The sequence below is a fragment of the Triturus cristatus genome, chromosome 3_2, assembly GCF_964204655.1.
Source record: "Triturus cristatus chromosome 3_2, aTriCri1.1, whole genome shotgun sequence".
NCBI lineage: Eukaryota > Metazoa > Chordata > Amphibia > Caudata > Salamandridae > Triturus > Triturus cristatus.
In genome coordinates, this window is record NC_140584.1 from 613,609,796 (window position 1) to 613,630,098 (window position 20,303).

Sequence of the window (20,303 nt, forward strand, 5' to 3'; positions counted from 1 at the left end):
ACGTCTGAGCATACCCCGCCAACTTAGGGAGAACAAAGCTATACCAAAGGGGATGATGGACAGAGCGTTTGAGCAAATCAAACACTCACCCCCAGTCAAATGATCTTGGTTTAATCCATCATCATTCTTTAGCTCACTCCACCACCCCAGTTCAGACATGACCATATGCAAATCAGTCTGACCATGTGCCTCATGGGAACAGTTCAGCCCGAACTGCCAAGCCATGTCTTCTCTGGACCGGAAAAAAGCATCCTGAGACCGGTTTCGGGTTCATAACCCTCATCAGCCAGGCTTTCTTGAATTCAGTGGCAAAGTGAGCAACGGACCCACGTCTGGGCATACCCTGCCAACTTAGGGCAAACAAAGCGATACCAAAGGGGATGTTGGTCGGAGCGTTTGAGCAAATCAAACACTCACCCCCAGTCACATGATCTGGGTTTAATCCATCATCATTCCTTAGCTCACTCCACCACCCCAGTTCAGACATGGCCATATGCAAATCAGTCTGACCCTGTGCCTCTTGGGAACAGTCCAGCCCGAACTGCCAAGCCATGTCTTCCCTGGACCGGAAACAAGCATCCTGGGACCGGTTTCGGGTTCATAACCCTCATCAGCCAGGCTATCTTAAATCCAGTGGCAAAGTGAGCAAGGGACCCACGTGTGGGCATACCCTACCAACTTAGGGCGAACAAAGCGATACCAAAGGGGATCATGGACGGAGCGTTTGAGCAAATCAAACACTCACCCCAGTCAAATGATCTGGGTTTAATCCATCATCATTCTTTAGCTCACTCCACCACCCCAGTTCAGACATGACCATATGCAAATCAGTCTGACCCTGTGTCTCATGGTAACAGTCCAGCCCGAGCTGCCATGCAATGTCTTCCCTGGACCGGAAACATGCATCCTGGGACCGGTTTCGGATTCATAACCCTCATCAGCCAGGTTATCTTGAATCCAGTGGCAAAGTGAGCAAGGGACCCACGTTGGGGCATACCCTGCCAACTTAGGGCGAACAAAGCGATACCAAAGGGGATGATGGACAGAGCGTTTGAGCAAATCAAACACTCACCTCCAGTCAAATGATCTGGGATTAATCCATCATCATTCTTTAGCTCACTCCACCACCCCAGTTCAGAACTGGCCATATGCAAATCAGTCTGACCCTGTCCCTCTTGGGAACAGTCCAGCCTGAACTGCCAAGCCATGTCTTCCCTTGACCGGAAACAAGCATCCTGGAACCAGTTTGGGTTCATAACCCTCATCAGCCAGGCTATCTTCAATCCAGTGGCAAAGTGAGCAAGGGACCCACGTCTGGGCATACCCTGCCAATTTAGGGCGAACAAAGCGATACCAAAGGGGATGATGAACGGAGCGTTTGAGCTAATCAAACACTCACCCCAGTCAAATGATCTGCATTTAATCCATCATCATTCTTTAGCTCACCCCACCACCCCAGTTCAGACATGGCCATATGCAAATCAGTCTGACCCTGTGCCTCATGGGAACAGTCCAGCCCGAACTGCCAAGCCATGTCTTCTCTGGACCGGAAAAAAGCATCCTGGGACCGGTTTCGGGTTCATAACCCTCATTAGCCAGGCTTTCTTGAATTCAGTGGCAAAGTAAGCAACGGACCCACGTCTGGGCATACCCTGCCAACTTAGGGCAAACAAAGCGATACCAAAGGGGATGATGAACGGAGCGTTTGAGCTAATCAAACACTCACCCCCAGTCAAATGATCTGCGTTTAATCCATCATCATTCTTTAGCTCACTCCACCACCCCAGTTCAGACATGGCCATATGCAAATCAGTCTGACCCTGTGCCTCATGGGAACAGTCCAGCCCGAACTGCCAAGCCATGTCTTCCCAGGACCGGAAACAAGCATCCTGACACCAGTTTCGGGTTCATAACCCTCATCAGCCAGGCTATCTTGAATCCAGTGGCAAAGTGAGCAAGGGACCCACGTCTGGGCATACCCTGCCAACTTAGGGCAAACAAAGCGATACCAAAGGGGATGTTGGTCGGAGCTTTGAGCAAATCAAACACTCACCCCCAGTCAAATGGTCTGGGTTTAATCCATCATCATTCTTTAGCTCACTCCACCACCCCAGCTCAGACATGGCCATATGCAAATCAGTCTGACCCTGTGCCTCATGGGAACAGTCCAGCCCGAACTGCCAAGCCATGTCTTCCCTGGACCGGAAACAAGCATCCTGGGACTGGTTTCGGGTTCATAACCCTCATCAGCCAGGCTATCTTGAATCCAGTGGCAAAATGAGCAAGGGACCCACCTCTGGGCATACCCTGCCAACTTAGGGCGAACAAAGCGATACCAGAGGGGATGATGGACTGAGCGTTTGAGCATATCAAACACTCACCCCCAGTCTAATGATCTTTGTTTAATCCATCATCATTCTTTAGCTCACTCCACCACCCCAGTTCAGACATTGCCTTATGCAAATCAGTCTGACCCTGCGCCTCATGGGAACAGTCCAGCCCGAACAGCCAAGCCATGTCTTCCCTGCACCGGAATCAAGCCTCCAGGGACCAGTTTCGGGTTCATAATCCTCATCAGCCAGGCTATCTTGAATCCAGTGGCAAAGTGAGCAAGGGCCCCACATCTTGGCATACCCTGCCAACTTAGGGCGAACTAAGCGATACCAACGGGGATGATGGACAGATCGTTTGAGCTAATCAAACACTCAGCCCCAGTCAAATGATCTGGGTTTAATCCATCATCATTCCTTAGCTCACTCCTCTACCCCAGTTCAGACATGGCCATTAGCAAATCAGTCTGACCCTCTACCTCATGGGAACAGTCCAGCCCGAACTGCCAAGCCATGTCTTCCCTGGACCGGAAACCTGCATCCTGGGACCGGTTTCGGATACATAACCCACATCAGTCAGGCTATCTAGAATCCAGTGGCAAAGTGAGCAAGGGTCCCACGTTGGGGCATACCCTGCCAACTTAGGGCGAACAAAGCGATACCAAAGGGGATGATGGACGAAGCGTTTGAGCAAATCAAACACTCACCCCCAGTCAAATGATCTGGGTTTAATCCATCATCATTCTTTAGCTCACTCCACCACCCCAGTTCAGACATGGCCATATGCAAATCAGTCTGACCATGTGCCTCATGAGAACAGTCCAGCCCGAACTGCCAAGCCATGTCTTCCCTGGACCGGAAACAAGCATCCTGGGACTGGTTTCGAGTTCATAACCCTCATCAGCCAGACTATCTTGAATCCAGTGGCAAAGTGAGCAAGCGATCCACGTCTGAGCATACCCCGCCAACTTAGGGAGAACAAAGCTATACCAAAGGGGATGATGGACAGAGCGTTTGAGCAAATCAAACACTCACCCCCAGTCAAATGATCTTGGTTTAATCCATCATCATTCTTTAGCTCACTCCACCACCCCAGTTCAGACATGACCATATGCAAATCAGTCTGACCATGTGCCTCATGGGAACAGTTCAGCCCGAACTGCCAAGCCATGTCTTCTCTGGACCGGAAAAAAGCATCCTGAGACCGGTTTCGGGTTCATAACCCTCATCAGCCAGGCTTTCTTGAATTCAGTGGCAAAGTGAGCAACGGACCCATGTCTGGGCATACCCTGCCAACTTAGGGCAAACAAAGCGATACCAAAGGGGATGTTGGTCGGAGCGTTTGAGCAAATCAAACACTCACCCCCAGTCACATGATCTGGGTTTAATCCATCATCATTCCTTAGCTCACTCCACCACCCCAGTTCAGACATGGCCATATGCAAATCAGTCTGACCCTGTGCCTCTTGGGAACAGTCCAGCCCGAACTGCCAAGCCATGTCTTCCCTGGACCGGAAACAAGCATCCTGGGACCGGTTTCGGGTTCATAACCCTCATCAGCCAGGCTATCTTAAATCCAGTGGCAAAGTGAGCAAGGGACCCACGTGTGGGCATACCCTACCAACTTAGGGCGAACAAAGCGATACCAAAGGGGATCATGGACGGAGCGTTTGAGCAAATCAAACACTCACCCCAGTCAAATGATCTGGGTTTAATCCATCATCATTCTTTAGCTCACTCCACCACCCCAGTTCAGACATGACCATATGCAAATCAGTCTGACCCTGTGTCTCATGGTAACAGTCCAGCCCGAGCTGCCATGCAATGTCTTCCCTCGACCGGAAACAAGCATCCTTGGACCGGTTTCGGGTTCATAACTCTCATCAGCCAGGCTATCTAGAATCCAGTGGCAAAGTGAGCAAGGGACCCACGTTGGGGCATACCCTGCCAACTTAGGGCGAACAAAGCGATACCAAAGGGGATGATGGACGGAGCGTTTGAGCAAATCAAACACTCACCCCCAGTCAAATGGTCTGGGATTAATCCATCATCATTCTTTAGCTCACTCCACCACCCCAGTTCAGAACTGGCCATATGCAAATCAGTCTGACCCTGTGCCTCTTGGGAACAGTCCAGCCCGAACTGCCAAGCCATGTCTTCCCTTGACCGGAAACAAGCATCCTGGAACCAGTTTGGGTTCATAACCCTCATCAGCCAGGCTATCTTGAATCCAGTGGCAAAGTGAGCAAGGGACCCACGTCTGGGCATACCCTGCCAATTTAAGGCGAACAAAGCGATACCAAAGGGGATGATGGACAGAGCGTTTGAGCAAATCAAACACTCACCCCCAGTTCAATGCTCTGGGTTTAATCCATCATCATTCTTTAGCTCACTCCACCACCCCAGTTCAGACATGGCCATATGCAAATCAGTCTGACCCTGTGCCTCATGGGAACAGTCCAGCCCGAGCTGCCAAGCCATGTATTCCCTGGACCGGAAACAAGCATTCTGGGACCGGTTTCGGGTTCATAACCCTCATCAGCCTGACTATCTTGAATCCAGTGGCAAAGTGAGCAAGGGACCCACGTCTGAGCATACCCCGCCAACTTAGGGAGAACAAAGCGATACCAAAGGGGATGATGGACGGAGCCTTTGAGCAAATCAAACACTCACCCCCAGTGAAATGATCTGGGTTTAATCCATCATCATTCTTTAGCTCACTCCACCACCCCAGTTCAGACATGGCAATATGCAAATCAGTCTGACCCTGTGCCCCATGGGAACAGTCCAGCCCGAACTGCCAAGCCATGTCTTCCCTGGACCGGAAACAAGCATCCTGGGACCGGTTTCGGGCTCATAACCCTCATCAGCCAGGCTATCTTGAATCCAGTGGCAAAGTGAACAAGGGACCAACGTCTGGGCATACTATTCCAACTTAGGGTGAACACAGCGACACCAAAGGGGATGATGGACGGAGCGTTTGCGCATATCAAACACCCACCCCCAGTCAAATGATCTGGGTTTAATCCATCATCCTTCTTTAGCTCACTCCACCACCCCAGGTCAGACATGGCTATATGCAAATCAGTGTGACCCTGTGTCTCATGGGAACAGTCCAGCCCGAGCTGCCAAGCCATGTCTTCCCTGGACCTGAAACATGCATCCTGGGCCCGGTTTCGGGTTCATAACCCTCATCAGCCAGGCTATCTTGAATCCAGTGGCAAACTGAGCAAGGGCCCCACATCTGGGCATACCCTGCCAACTTAGGGCGAACAAAGCGATACCAAAGGGGATGATGGACGGAGCGTTTGCGCAAATCAAACACCCACCCCCAGTCAAATGATCTGGGTTTTATCCATCATCATTCCTTAGCTCACTCCACCATCCCAGTCCAGACATGGCCATATGCAAATCAGTCTGACCCTGTGACTCATGGGAACAGTCCAGCCCGAACTGCCAAACCATGTCTTCCCTGGACCAGAAACAAGCATCCTGGGACCGGTTTCGGGTTCATAACCCTCATCAGCCAGGCTATCTTGAATCCAGTGGCAAAGTGAGCAAGGGACCCACGTCTGGGCATACCCTGCCAATTTAAGGCGAACAAAGCGATACCAAAGGGGATGATGGACAGAGCGTTTGAGCAAATCAAACACTCACCCCCAGTCCAATGCTCTGGGTTTAATCCATCATCATTCTTTAGCTCACTCCACCACCCCAGTTCAGACATGGCCATATGCAAATCAGTCTGACCCTGTGCCTCATGGGAACAGTCCAGCCCGAGCTGCCAAGCCATGTATTCCCTGGACCGGAAACAAGCATTCTGGGACCGGTTTCGGGTTCATAACCCTCATCAGCCTGACTATCTTGAATCTAGTGGCAAAGTGAGCAAGGGACCCACGTCTGAGCATACCCCGCCAACTTAGGGAGAACAAAGCGATACCAAAGGGGATGATGGACGGAGCCTTTGAGCAAATCAAACACTCACCCCCAGTGAAATGATCTGGGTTTAATCCATCATCATTCTTTAGCTCACTCCACCACCCCAGTTCAGACATGGCCATATGCAAATCAGTCTGACCCTGTGCCCCATGGGAACAGTCCAGCCCGAACTGCCAAGCCATGTCTTCCCTGGACCTGAAACATGCATCCTGGGAACGGTTTCGGGTTCATAACCCTCATCAGCCAGGTTGTCTTGAATCCAGTGGCAAAATGAGCAAGGGACCCACCGCTGGGTATACCCTGCCAACTTAGGGCGAACAAATCGATACCAGAGGGGATGATGGACTGAGCGTTTGAGCAAATCAAACACTCAACCCCAGTCTAATGATCTGGGTTTAATCCATCATCATTCTTTAGCTCACTCCACAACCCCAGTTCAGACCATGCCATATGCAAATCAGTCTGACCCTGCGCCTCATGGGAACAGTCCAGCCTGAACTGCCAAGCCATGTCCTCCCTGGACCGGAAACAAGCCTCCTGGGACCGGTTTCGGGTTCATAATCCTCATCAGCCAGGCTATCTTGAATCCAGTGGCAAAGTAAGCAAGGGCCCCACGTCTGGGCATACCCTTCCAACTTAGGGCGAGCAAAGTGATACCAACGGGGATGATGGACGGATCGTTTGAGCTAATCAAACACTCTCCCCAAGTCAAATGATCTGAGTTTAATCCATCATCATTCCTTAGCTCACTCCACCACCCCAGTTCAGACATGGCCATATACAAATCAACCTGACCCTGTGCCTCATGGGAACAGTCCAGCCCGAACTGCCAAGCCATGCCTTCCCTGGACCGGAAACAAGCATCCTGGAACCGGTTTTGGGTTCATAACCTTCATCAGCCAGGCTATCTTGAATCCAGTGGCAAAGTGAGCAAGGGACCCACGTCTGGGTACACCCTGCCAACTGAGGGCGAACAAAGCGATACCAAAGAAGATGATGGTCGGAGCATTACAGCAAATCAAACACTCACCCCCAGTCAAATGATCTGGGTTTAATCCATCATCATTCTTTAGCTCACTCCACCACCCCAGTTCAGACATGGCCATATGCAAATCAGTCTGACCCTGTGCCTCATGGGAACAGTCCAGCCCGAACTGCAAAGCCATGTCTTCCCTCTACCGCAAACAAGCATCCTGGGACCGGTTTCGGGTTCATAACCCTCATCAGCCGGGCTATCTTGAATCCAGTGGCAAAGTGAGCAAGGGACCCACGTCTGGGCATACCCTGCCAACTTAGGGCAAACAAAGCGATACCAAAGGGGATGATGGATGGAGCGTTTGAGCAAATCAAACACTCACCCCCAGTCAAATGATCTGGGATTAATCCATCATCATTCTTTAGCTCACTCCACCACCCCAGTTCAGAACTGGCCATATGTAAATCAGTCTGACCCTGTGCCTCATGGGAACAGTCCAGCCCGAACTGCCAAGCCATGTCTTCCCTGGACCGGAAACAAGCATCCTGGGACTGGTTTCGGGTTCATAACCCTCATCAGCCAGGCTATCTTGAATCCTGTGGCAAAGTGAGCAAGGGACCCACGTCTGGGCATACCCTGCCAACTTAGGGCGAACAAAGTGATACCAAAGGGTATGATGGACGGAACGTTTGAGCACATCAAACACTCACCCCCAGTCAAATGATCTGGGTTTAATCCATCATCACTCCTTAGCTCACTCCATCACCCCAGTTCAGACATGGCCATATGTAAATCAGTCTGACCCTGTGCCTCATGGGAACAGTCCAGCCCGAACTGCCAAGCCATGTCTTCCCTGGACCGGAAACAAGCATCCTGGGACCGGTTTCGGGTTCATAACCCTCATCAGCCAGGCTATCTTCAATCCTGTGGCAAAGTGAGCAAGGGACCCACGTCTGGGCATACCCTGCCAACTTAGGGCGAACAATGTGATACCAAAGGGGATGATGGACGGAACGTTTGAGCACATCAAACACTCACCCCCAGTCAAATGATCTGGGTTTAATCCATCATCACTCCTTAGCTCACTCCATCACCCCAGTTCAGACATGGCCATATGTACATCAGTCTGACCCTGTGCCTCATGGGAACAGTCCAGCCCAAACTGCCAAGCCCGGTCTTCCCTGGACCGCAAACAAGCATCCTGGGACCGGTTTCGGGTTCATAACCCTCATCAGCCAGGCTATCTTGAATCCAATGGCAAAGTGAGCAAGGGACCCACGTCTGGGCATACCCTGCCAACTTAGGGCGAACAAAGCAATACCAAAGGGGATGATGGATGGAGCGTTTGAGCAAATCAAACACTCGCCCCCAGTCAAATTATCTGGGTTTAATCCACCATCATTCTTTAGCTCACTCCACCACCCCAGTTCAGACATGGCCATATGCAAATCAGTCTGACCCTGTGCCTCATGGGAACAGTCCAGCCCGAACTGCCAAGACATGTCTTCCCTGGACCGGAAATCAGCATCCTGGGACCAGTTTCGGGTTCATAACCCTCATCAGCCAGGCTATCTTGAATCCAGTGGCAAAGTGAGCAAGGGACCAACGTCTGGGCATACTATTCCAACTTAGGGTGAACAAAGCGACACCAAAGGGGATGATGGACGGAGCGTTTGCGCATATCAAACACCCACCCCCAGTCAAATGATCTGGGTTTAATCCATCATCCTTCTTTAGCTCACTCCACCACCCCAGGTCAGACATGGCTATATGCAAATCAGTGTGACCCTGTGCCTCATGGGAACAGTCCAGCCCGAGCTGCCAAGCCATGTCTTCCCTGGACCTGAAACATGCATCCTGGGACCGGTTTCGGGTTCATAACCCTCATCAGCCAGGCTATCTTGAATCCAGTGGCAAACTGAGCAAGGGCCCCACATCTGGGCATACCCTGCCAACTTAGGCGAACAAAGCGATACCAAAGGGGATGATGGACGGAGCGTTTGCGCAAATCAAACACCCACCCCCAGTCAAATGATCTGGGTTTTATCCATCATCATTCCTTAGCTCACTCCACCATCCCAGTTCAGACATGGCCATATGCAAATTAGTCTGACCCTGTGACTCATGAGAACAGTCCAGCCCGAACTGCCAAACCATGTCTTCCCTGGACCAGAAACAAGCATCCTGGGACCGGTTTCGGGTTCATAACCCTCATCAGCCAGGCTATCTTGAATCCAGTGGCAAAGTGAGCAAGGGACCCACGTCTGGGCATACCCTGCCAACTTAGGGCAAACAAAGCGATACCAAAGGGGATATTGGTCGGAGCGTTTGAGCAAATCAAACACTCACACCCAGTCAAATGATCTGGGTTTAATCCATCATTATTCTTTAGCTCACTCCACCACCCCAGTTTAGACATGGCCATATGCAAATCAGTCTGACCCTGTGCCTCATGGGAACAGTCCAGCCCGAACTGCCAAGCCATGTCTTCCCTTCACCAGAAACAAGCATCCTGGGACTGGTTTCGGGTTTATTACCCTCATCAGCCAGGCTATCTTGAATCCAGTGGCAAAATGAGCAAGGGACTCACGTCTGGGCATACCCTGCCAACTTAGGGCGAACAAAGTGATACCAAAGGGGATGATGGACGGAGCGTTTGAGCAAATCAAACACTCACCCCCAGTCAAATGATCTGGGTTTAATCCATTATCATTCTTTAGCTCACTCCACCACCCCAGTTCAGACATGGCCATATGCAAATCAGTCTGACCCTGTGCCTCATGCGAACAGTCCAGCACGAGCTGCCAAGCCATGTCTTCCCTGGACCGGAAACAAGCATCCTGGGACCGGTTTCGGGTTCATAACCCTCATCAGCCAGGCTATCTTGAATCCAGTGGCAAAATGAGCAAGGGACCCACCTCTGGGCATACCCTGCCAACTTGGGGCGAACAAAGCGATACCAGAGGGGATGATGGACTGAGCGTTTGAGCAAATCAAACGTTCACCCCAGTCTAATGATCTGGGTTTAATCCATCATCATTCTTTAGCTCACTCCACCACCCCAGTTCAGACATTGCCATATGCAAATCAGTCTGACCCTGCGCCTCATGGGAACAGTCCAGCCCGAACTGCCAAGCCATGTCTTCCCTGGACCGGAAACAAGCATCCTGGGACCGGTTTCGGGTTCATAACCCTCATCAGCCAGGTTGTCTTGAATCCAGTGGCAAAATGAGCAAGGGACCCACCTCTGGGTATACCCTGCCAACTTAGGGCGAATAAATCGATACCAGAGGGGATGATGGACTGAGCGTTTGAGCAAATCAAACACTCAACCCCAGTCTAATGATCTGGGTTTAATCCATCATCATTCTTTAGCTCACTCCACAACCCCAGTTCAGACCGTGCCATATGCAAATCAGTCTGACCCTGCGCCTCATGGGAACAGTCCAGCCTGATCTGCCAAGCCATGTCTTCCCTGGACCGGAAACAAGCCTCCTGGGACCGGTTTCGGGTTCATAATCCTCATCAGCCAGGCTATCTTGAATCCAGTGGCAAAGTAAGCAAGGGCCCCACGTCTGGGCATACCCTTCCAACTTAGGGCGAGCAAAGTGATACCAACGGGGATGATGGACAGATCGTTTGAGCAAATCAAACACTCACCCCCAGTCAAATGATCTGGGTTTAATCCATTATCATTCTTTAGCTCACTCCACCACCCCAGTTCAGACATGGCCATATGCAAATCAGTCTGACCCTGTGCCTCATTGGAACAGTCCAGCACGAGCTGCCAAGCCATGTCTTCCATCGACCGGAAACAAGCATCCTGGGACCGGTTTCGGGTTCATAACCCTCATCAGCCAGGCTATCTTGAATCCAGTGGCAAAGTGAGCAAGGGACCAACCTCTGGGCATACCGTGCCAACTTAGGGTGAACAAAGCAATACCAGAGGGGATGATGGACGGAGCGTTGGAGCAAATCAAACACTCACTCCCAGTCAAATGATCTGGGTTTAATCCACCATCATTCTTTAGCTCACTCCACCACCCCAGTTCAGACATGGCCATATGCAAATCAGTCTGACCCTGTGCCTCATGGGAACAGTCCAGCCCGAACTGCCAAGACTTGTCTTCCCTGGACCGGAAATCAGCATCCTGAGACCGGTTTCGGGTTCATAACCCTCATCAGCCAGGCTATCTTGACTCCAGTGGCAAAGTGAGCAAGGGACCCACCTCTGGGCATACCGTGCCAACTTAGGGTGAACAAAGCAATACCAGAGGGGATGATGGACGGAGCGTTGGAGAAAATCAAACACTCACCCCCAGTCAAATGATCTGGGTTTAATCCACCATCATTCTTTAGCTCACTCCACCAACCCCAGTTCAGACATGGCCATATGCAAATCAGTCTGACCCTGTGCCTCATGGCAACAATCCAGCCCGAACTGCCAAGCCATGTCTTCCCTGGACCGAATACAAGCATCCTGGGACCGGTTTCGGGTTCATAACCCTCATCAGCCAGGCTACCTTGAGTCCAGTGGCAAAGTTAGACTGGGACCCACTTCTGGGCATACCCTGCCAACTTAGGGCAAACAAAGCAATACCAAAGGGGATGATGGACTGAGCGTTTGAGCAAATCAAACACTAACCCCCAGTCAAATGATCTGGGTTTAATCCATCATCATTCTTTAGCTCACTCCACCACCCCAGTTCAGGCATGGCATATGCAAATCAGTCTGACCATGTGCCTCACGGGAACAGTCCAGCCCGAACTGCCAAGCCATGTCTTCCCTGGACCGAAAACAAGCATCCTGGGACTGGTTTCGAGTTCATAACCCTCATCAGCCAGACTATCTTGAATCCAGTGGCAAAGTGAGCAAGGGATCCACGTCTGAGCATACCCCGCCAACTTAGGGAGAACAAAGCGATACCAAAGGGGATGATGGACGAAGCGTTTGAGCAAATCAAACACTCACCCCCAGTCAAATGGTCTGGGATTAATCCATCATCATTCTTTAGCTCACTCCACCACCCCAGTTCAGAACTGGCCATATGCAAATCAGTCTGACCCTGTGCCTCTTGGGAACAGTCCAGCCCGAACTGCCAAGCCATGTCTTCCCTTGACCGGAAACAAGCATCCTGGAACCAGTTTGGGTTCATAACCCTCATCAGCCAGGCTATCTTGAATCCAGTGGCAAAGTGAGCAAGGGACCCACGTCTGGGCATACCCTGCCAATTTAAGGCGAACAAAGCGATACCAAAGGGGATGATGGACAGAGCGTTTGAGCAAATCAAACACTCACCCCCAGTTCAATGCTCTGGGTTTAATCCATCATCATTCTTTAGCTCACTCCACCACCCCAGTTCAGACATGGCCATATGCAAATCAGTCTGACCCTGTGCCTCATGGGAACAGTCCAGCCCGAGCTGCCAAGCCATGTATTCCCTGGACCGGAAACAAGCATTCTGGGACCGGTTTCGGGTTCATAACCCTCATCAGCCTGACTATCTTGAATCCAGTGGCAAAGTGAGCAAGGGACCCACGTCTGAGCATACCCCGCCAACTTAGGGAGAACAAAGCGATACCAAAGGGGATGATGGACGGAGCCTTTGAGCAAATCAAACACTCACCCCCAGTGAAATGATCTGGGTTTAATCCATCATCATTCTTTAGCTCACTCCACCACCCCAGTTCAGACATGGCAATATGCAAATCAGTCTGACCCTGTGCCCCATGGGAACAGTCCAGCCCGAACTGCCAAGCCATGTCTTCCCTGGACCGGAAACAAGCATCCTGGGACCGGTTTCGGGCTCATAACCCTCATCAGCCAGGCTATCTTGAATCCAGTGGCAAAGTGAACAAGGGACCAACGTCTGGGCATACTATTCCAACTTAGGGTGAACACAGCGACACCAAAGGGGATGATGGACGGAGCGTTTGCGCATATCAAACACCCACCCCCAGTCAAATGATCTGGGTTTAATCCATCATCCTTCTTTAGCTCACTCCACCACCCCAGGTCAGACATGGCTATATGCAAATCAGTGTGACCCTGTGTCTCATGGGAACAGTCCAGCCCGAGCTGCCAAGCCATGTCTTCCCTGGACCTGAAACATGCATCCTGGGCCCGGTTTCGGGTTCATAACCCTCATCAGCCAGGCTATCTTGAATCCAGTGGCAAACTGAGCAAGGGCCCCACATCTGGGCATACCCTGCCAACTTAGGGCGAACAAAGCGATACCAAAGGGGATGATGGACGGAGCGTTTGCGCAAATCAAACACCCACCCCCAGTCAAATGATCTGGGTTTTATCCATCATCATTCCTTAGCTCACTCCACCATCCCAGTCCAGACATGGCCATATGCAAATCAGTCTGACCCTGTGACTCATGGGAACAGTCCAGCCCGAACTGCCAAACCATGTCTTCCCTGGACCAGAAACAAGCATCCTGGGACCGGTTTCGGGTTCATAACCCTCATCAGCCAGGCTATCTTGAATCCAGTGGCAAAGTGAGCAAGGGACCCACGTCTGGGCATACCCTGCCAATTTAAGGCGAACAAAGCGATACCAAAGGGGATGATGGACAGAGCGTTTGAGCAAATCAAACACTCACCCCCAGTCCAATGCTCTGGGTTTAATCCATCATCATTCTTTAGCTCACTCCACCACCCCAGTTCAGACATGGCCATATGCAAATCAGTCTGACCCTGTGCCTCATGGGAACAGTCCAGCCCGAGCTGCCAAGCCATGTCTTCCCTGGACCGGAAACAAGCATCCTGGGACCGGTTTCGGGTTCATAACCCTCATCAGCCAGGCTATCTTGAATCCAGTGGCAAAATGAGCAAGGGACCCACCTCTGGGCATACCCTGCCAACTTGGGGCGAACAAAGCGATACCAGAGGGGATGATGGACTGAGCGTTTGAGCAAATCAAACGCTCACCCCAGTCTAATGATCTGGGTTTAATCCATCATCATTCTTTAGCTCACTCCACCACCCCAGTTCAGACATTGCCATATGCAAATCAGTCTGACCCTGCGCCTCATGGGAACAGTCCAGCCCGAACTGCCAAGCCATGTCTTCCCTGGACCGGAAACAAGCATCCTGGGACCGGTTTCGGGTTCATAACCCTCATCAGCCAGGTTGTCTTGAATCCAGTGGCAAAATGAGCAAGGGACCCACCTCTGGGTATACCCTGCCAACTTAGGGCGAACAAATCGATACCAGAGGGGATGATGGACTGAGCGTTTGAGCAAATCAAACACTCAACCCCAGTCTAATGATCTGGGTTTAATCCATCATCATTCTTTAGCTCACTCCACAACCCCAGTTCAGACCGTGCCATATGCAAATCAGTCTGACCCTGCGCCTCATGGGAACAGTCCAGCCTGATCTGCCAAGCCATGTCTTCCCTGGACCGGAAACAAGCCTCCTGGGACCGGTTTCGGGTTCATAATCCTCATCAGCCAGGCTATCTTGAATCCAGTGGCAAAGTAAGCAAGGGCCCCACGTCTGGGCATACCCTTCCAACTTAGGGCGAGCAAAGTGATACCAACGGGGATGATGGACAGATCGTTTGAGCAAATCAAACACTCACCCCCAGTCAAATGATCTGGGTTTAATCCATTATCATTCTTTAGCTCACTCCACCACCCCAGTTCAGACATGGCCATATGCAAATCAGTCTGACCCTGTGCCCCATGGGAACAGTCCAGCCCGAACTGCCAAGCCATGTCTTCCCTGGACCTGAAACATGCATCCTGGGAACGGTTTCGGGTTCATAACCCTCATCAGCCAGGTTGTCTTGAATCCAGTGGCAAAATGAGCAAGGGACCCACCGCTGGGTATACCCTGCCAACTTAGGGCGAACAAATCGATACCAGAGGGGATGATGGACTGAGCGTTTGAGCAAATCAAACACTCAACCCCAGTCTAATGATCTGGGTTTAATCCATCATCATTCTTTAGCTCACTCCACAACCCCAGTTCAGACCATGCCATATGCAAATCAGTCTGACCCTGCGCCTCATGGGAACAGTCCAGCCTGAACTGCCAAGCCATGTCCTCCCTGGACCGGAAACAAGCCTCCTGGGACCGGTTTCGGGTTCATAATCCTCATCAGCCAGGCTATCTTGAATCCAGTGGCAAAGTAAGCAAGGGCCCCACGTCTGGGCATACCCTTCCAACTTAGGGCGAGCAAAGTGATACCAACGGGGATGATGGACGGATCGTTTGAGCTAATCAAACACTCTCCCCAAGTCAAATGATCTGAGTTTAATCCATCATCATTCCTTAGCTCACTCCACCACCCCAGTTCAGACATGGCCATATACAAATCAACCTGACCCTGTGCCTCATGGGAACAGTCCAGCCCGAACTGCCAAGCCATGCCTTCCCTGGACCGGAAACAAGCATCCTGGAACCGGTTTTGGGTTCATAACCTTCATCAGCCAGGCTATCTTGAATCCAGTGGCAAAGTGAGCAAGGGACCCACGTCTGGGTACACCCTGCCAACTGAGGGCGAACAAAGCGATACCAAAGAAGATGATGGTCGGAGCATTACAGCAAATCAAACACTCACCCCCAGTCAAATGATCTGGGTTTAATCCATCATCATTCTTTAGCTCACTCCACCACCCCAGTTCAGACATGGCCATATGCAAATCAGTCTGACCCTGTGCCTCATGGGAACAGTCCAGCCCGAACTGCAAAGCCATGTCTTCCCTCTACCGCAAACAAGCATCCTGGGACCGGTTTCGGGTTCATAACCCTCATCAGCCGGGCTATCTTGAATCCAGTGGCAAAGTGAGCAAGGGACCCACGTCTGGGCATACCCTGCCAACTTAGGGCAAACAAAGCGATACCAAAGGGGATGATGGATGGAGCGTTTGAGCAAATCAAACACTCACCCCCAGTCAAATGATCTGGGATTAATCCATCATCATTCTTTAGCTCACTCCACCACCCCAGTTCAGAACTGGCCATATGTAAATCAGTCTGACCCTGTGCCTCATGGGAACAGTCCAGCCCGAACTGCCAAGCCATGTCTTCCCTGGACCGGAAACAAGCATCCTGGGACCGGTTTCGGGTTCATAACCCTCATCAGCCAGGCTATCTTGAATCCTGTGGCAAAGTGAGCAAGGGACCCACGTCTGGGCATACCCTGCCAACTTAGGGCGAACAAAGTGATACCAAAGGGGATGATGGACGGAACGTTTGAGCACATCAAACACTCACCCCCAGTCAAATGATCTGGGTTTAATCCATCATCACTCCTTAGCTCACTCCATCACCCCAGTTCAGACATGGCCATATGTAAATCAGTCTGACCCTGTGCCTCATGGGAACAGTCCAGCCCGAACTGCCAAGCCATGTCTTCCCTGGACCGGAAACAAGCATCCTGGGACCGGTTTCGGGTTCATAACCCTCATCAGCCAGGCTATCTTCAATCCTGTGGCAAAGTGAGCAAGGGACCCACGTCTGGGCATACCCTGCCAACTTAGGGCGAACAATGTGATACCAAAGGGGATGATGGACGGAACGTTTGAGCACATCAAACACTCACCCCCAGTCAAATGATCTGGGTTTAATCCATCATCACTCCTTAGCTCACTCCATCACCCCAGTTCAGACATGGCCATATGTACATCAGTCTGACCCTGTGCCTCATGGGAACAGTCCAGCCCAAACTGCCAAGCCCGGTCTTCCCTGGACCGCAAACAAGCATCCTGGGACCGGTTTCGGGTTCATAACCCTCATCAGCCAGGCTATCTTGAATCCAATGGCAAAGTGAGCAAGGGACCCACGTCTGGGCATACCCTGCCAACTTAGGGCGAACAAAGCAATACCAAAGGGGATGATGGATGGAGCGTTTGAGCAAATCAAACACTCGCCCCCAGTCAAATTATCTGGGTTTAATCCACCATCATTCTTTAGCTCACTCCACCACCCCAGTTCAGACATGGCCATATGCAAATCAGTCTGACCCTGTGCCTCATGGGAACAGTCCAGCCCGAACTGCCAAGACATGTCTTCCCTGGACCGGAAATCAGCATCCTGGGACCAGTTTCGGGTTCATAACCCTCATCAGCCAGGCTATCTTGAATCCAGTGGCAAAGTGAGCAAGGGACCAACGTCTGGGCATACTATTCCAACTTAGGGTGAACAAAGCGACACCAAAGGGGATGATGGACGGAGCGTTTGCGCATATCAAACACCCACCCCCAGTCAAATGATCTGGGTTTAATCCATCATCCTTCTTTAGCTCACTCCACCACCCCAGGTCAGACATGGCTATATGCAAATCAGTGTGACCCTGTGCCTCATGGGAACAGTCCAGCCCGAGCTGCCATGTCTTCCCTGGACCTGAAACATGCATCCTGGGACCGGTTTCGGGTTCATAACCCTCATCAGCCAGGCTATCTTGAATCCAGTGGCAAACTGAGCAAGGGCCCCACATCTGGGCATACCCTGCCAACTTAGGCGAACAAAGCGATACCAAAGGGGATGATGGACGGAGCGTTTGCGCAAATCAAACACCCACCCCCAGTCAAATGATCTGGGTTTTATCCATCATCATTCCTTAGCTCACTCCACCATCCCAGTTCAGACATGGCCATATGCAAATTAGTCTGACCCTGTGACTCATGGGAACAGTCCAGCCCGAACTGCCAAACCATGTCTTCCCTGGACCAGAAACAAGCATCCTGGGACCGGTTTCGGGTTCATAACCCTCATCAGCCAGGCTATCTTGAATCCAGTGGCAAAGTGAGCAAGGGACCCACGTCTGGGCATACCCTGCCAACTTAGGGCAAACAAAGCGATACCAAAGGGGATATTGGTCGGAGCGTTTGAGCAAATCAAACACTCACACCCAGTCAAATGATCTGGGTTTAATCCATCATTATTCTTTAGCTCACTCCACCACCCCAGTTTAGACATGGCCATATGCAAATCAGTCTGACCCTGTGCCTCATGGGAACAGTCCAGCCCGAACTGCCAAGCCATGTCTTCCCTTCACCAGAAACAAGCATCCTGGGACTGGTTTCGGGTTTATTACCCTCATCAGCCAGGCTATCTTGAATCCAGTGGCAAAATGAGCAAGGGACTCACGTCTGGGCATACCCTGCCAACTTAGGGCGAACAAAGTGATACCAAAGGGGATGATGGACGGAGCGTTTGAGCAAATCAAACACTCACCCCCAGTCAAATGATCTGGGTTTAATCCATTATCATTCTTTAGCTCACTCCACCACCCCAGTTCAGACATGGCCATATGCAAATCAGTCTGACCCTGTGCCTCATGCGAACAGTCCAGCACGAGCTGCCAAGCCATGTCTTCCCTGGACCGGAAACAAGCATCCTGGGACCGGTTTCGGGTTCATAACCCTCATCAGCCAGGCTATCTTGAATCCAGTGGCAAAATGAGCAAGGGACCCACCTCTGGGCATACCCTGCCAACTTGGGGCGAACAAAGCGATACCAGAGGGGATGATGGACTGAGCGTTTGAGCAAATCAAACGCTCACCCCAGTCTAATGATCTGGGTTTAATCCATCATCATTCTTTAGCTCACTCCACCACCCCAGTTCAGACATTGCCATATGCAAATCAGTCTGACCCTGCGCCTCATGGGAACAGTCCAGCCCGAACTGCCAAGCCATGTCTTCCCTGGACCGGAAACAAGCATCCTGGGACCGGTTTCGGGTTCATAACCCTCATCAGCCAGGTTGTCTTGAATCCAGTGGCAAAATGAGCAAGGGACCCACCTCTGGGTATACCCTGCCAACTTAGGGCGAACAAATCGATACCAGAGGGGATGATGGACTGAGCGTTTGAGCAAATCAAACACTCAACCCCAGTCTAATGATCTGGGTTTAATCCATCATCATTCTTTAGCTCACTCCACAACCCCAGTTCAGACCGTGCCATATGCAAATCAGTCTGACCCTGCGCCTCATGGGAACAGTCCAGCCTGATCTGCCAAGCCATGTCTTCCCTGGACCGGAAACAAGCCTCCTGGGACCGGTTTCGGGTTCATAATCCTCATCAGCCAGGCTATCTTGAATCCAGTGGCAAAGTAAGCAAGGGCCCCACGTCTGGGCATACCCTTCCAACTTAGGGCGAGCAAAGTGATACCAACGGGGATGATGGACAGATCGTTTGAGCAAATCAAACACTCACCCCCAGTCAAATGATCTGGGTTTAATCCATTATCATTCTTTAGCTCACTCCACCACCCCAGTTCAGACATGGCCATATGCAAATCAGTCTGACCCTGTGCCTCATTGGAACAGTCCAGCACGAGCTGCCAAGCCATGTCTTCCCTCGACCGGAAACAAGCATCCTGGGACCGGTTTCGGGTTCATAACCCTCATCAGCCAGGCTATCTTGAATCCAGTGGCAAAGTGAGCAAGGGACCAACCTCTGGGCATACCGTGCCAACTTAGGGTGAACAAAGCAATACCAGAGGGGATGATGGACGGAGCGTTGGAGCAAATCAAACACTCACTCCCAGTCAAATGATCTGGGTTTAATCCACCATCATTCTTTAGCTCACTCCACCACCCCAGTTCAGACATGGCCATATGCAAATCAGTCTGACCCTGTGCCTCATGGGAACAGTCCAGCCCGAACTGCCAAGACTTGTCTTCCCTGGACCGGAAATCAGCATCCTGAGACCGGTTTCGGGTTCATAACCCTCATCAGCCAGGCTATCTTGACTCCAGTGGCAAAGTGAGCAAGGGACCCACCTCTGGGCATACCGTGCCAACTTAGGGTGAACAAAGCAATACCAGAGGGGATGATGGACGGAGCGTTGGAGAAAATCAAACACTCACCCCCAGTCAAATGATCTGGGTTTAATCCACCATCATTCTTTAGCTCACTCCACCAACCCCAGTTCAGACATGGCCATATGCAAATCAGTCTGACCCTGTGCCTCATGGCAACAATCCAGCCCGAACTGCCAAGCCATGTCTTCCCTGGACCGAATACAAGCATCCTGGGACCGGTTTCGGGTTCATAACCCTCATCAGCCAGGCTACCTTGAGTCCAGTGGCA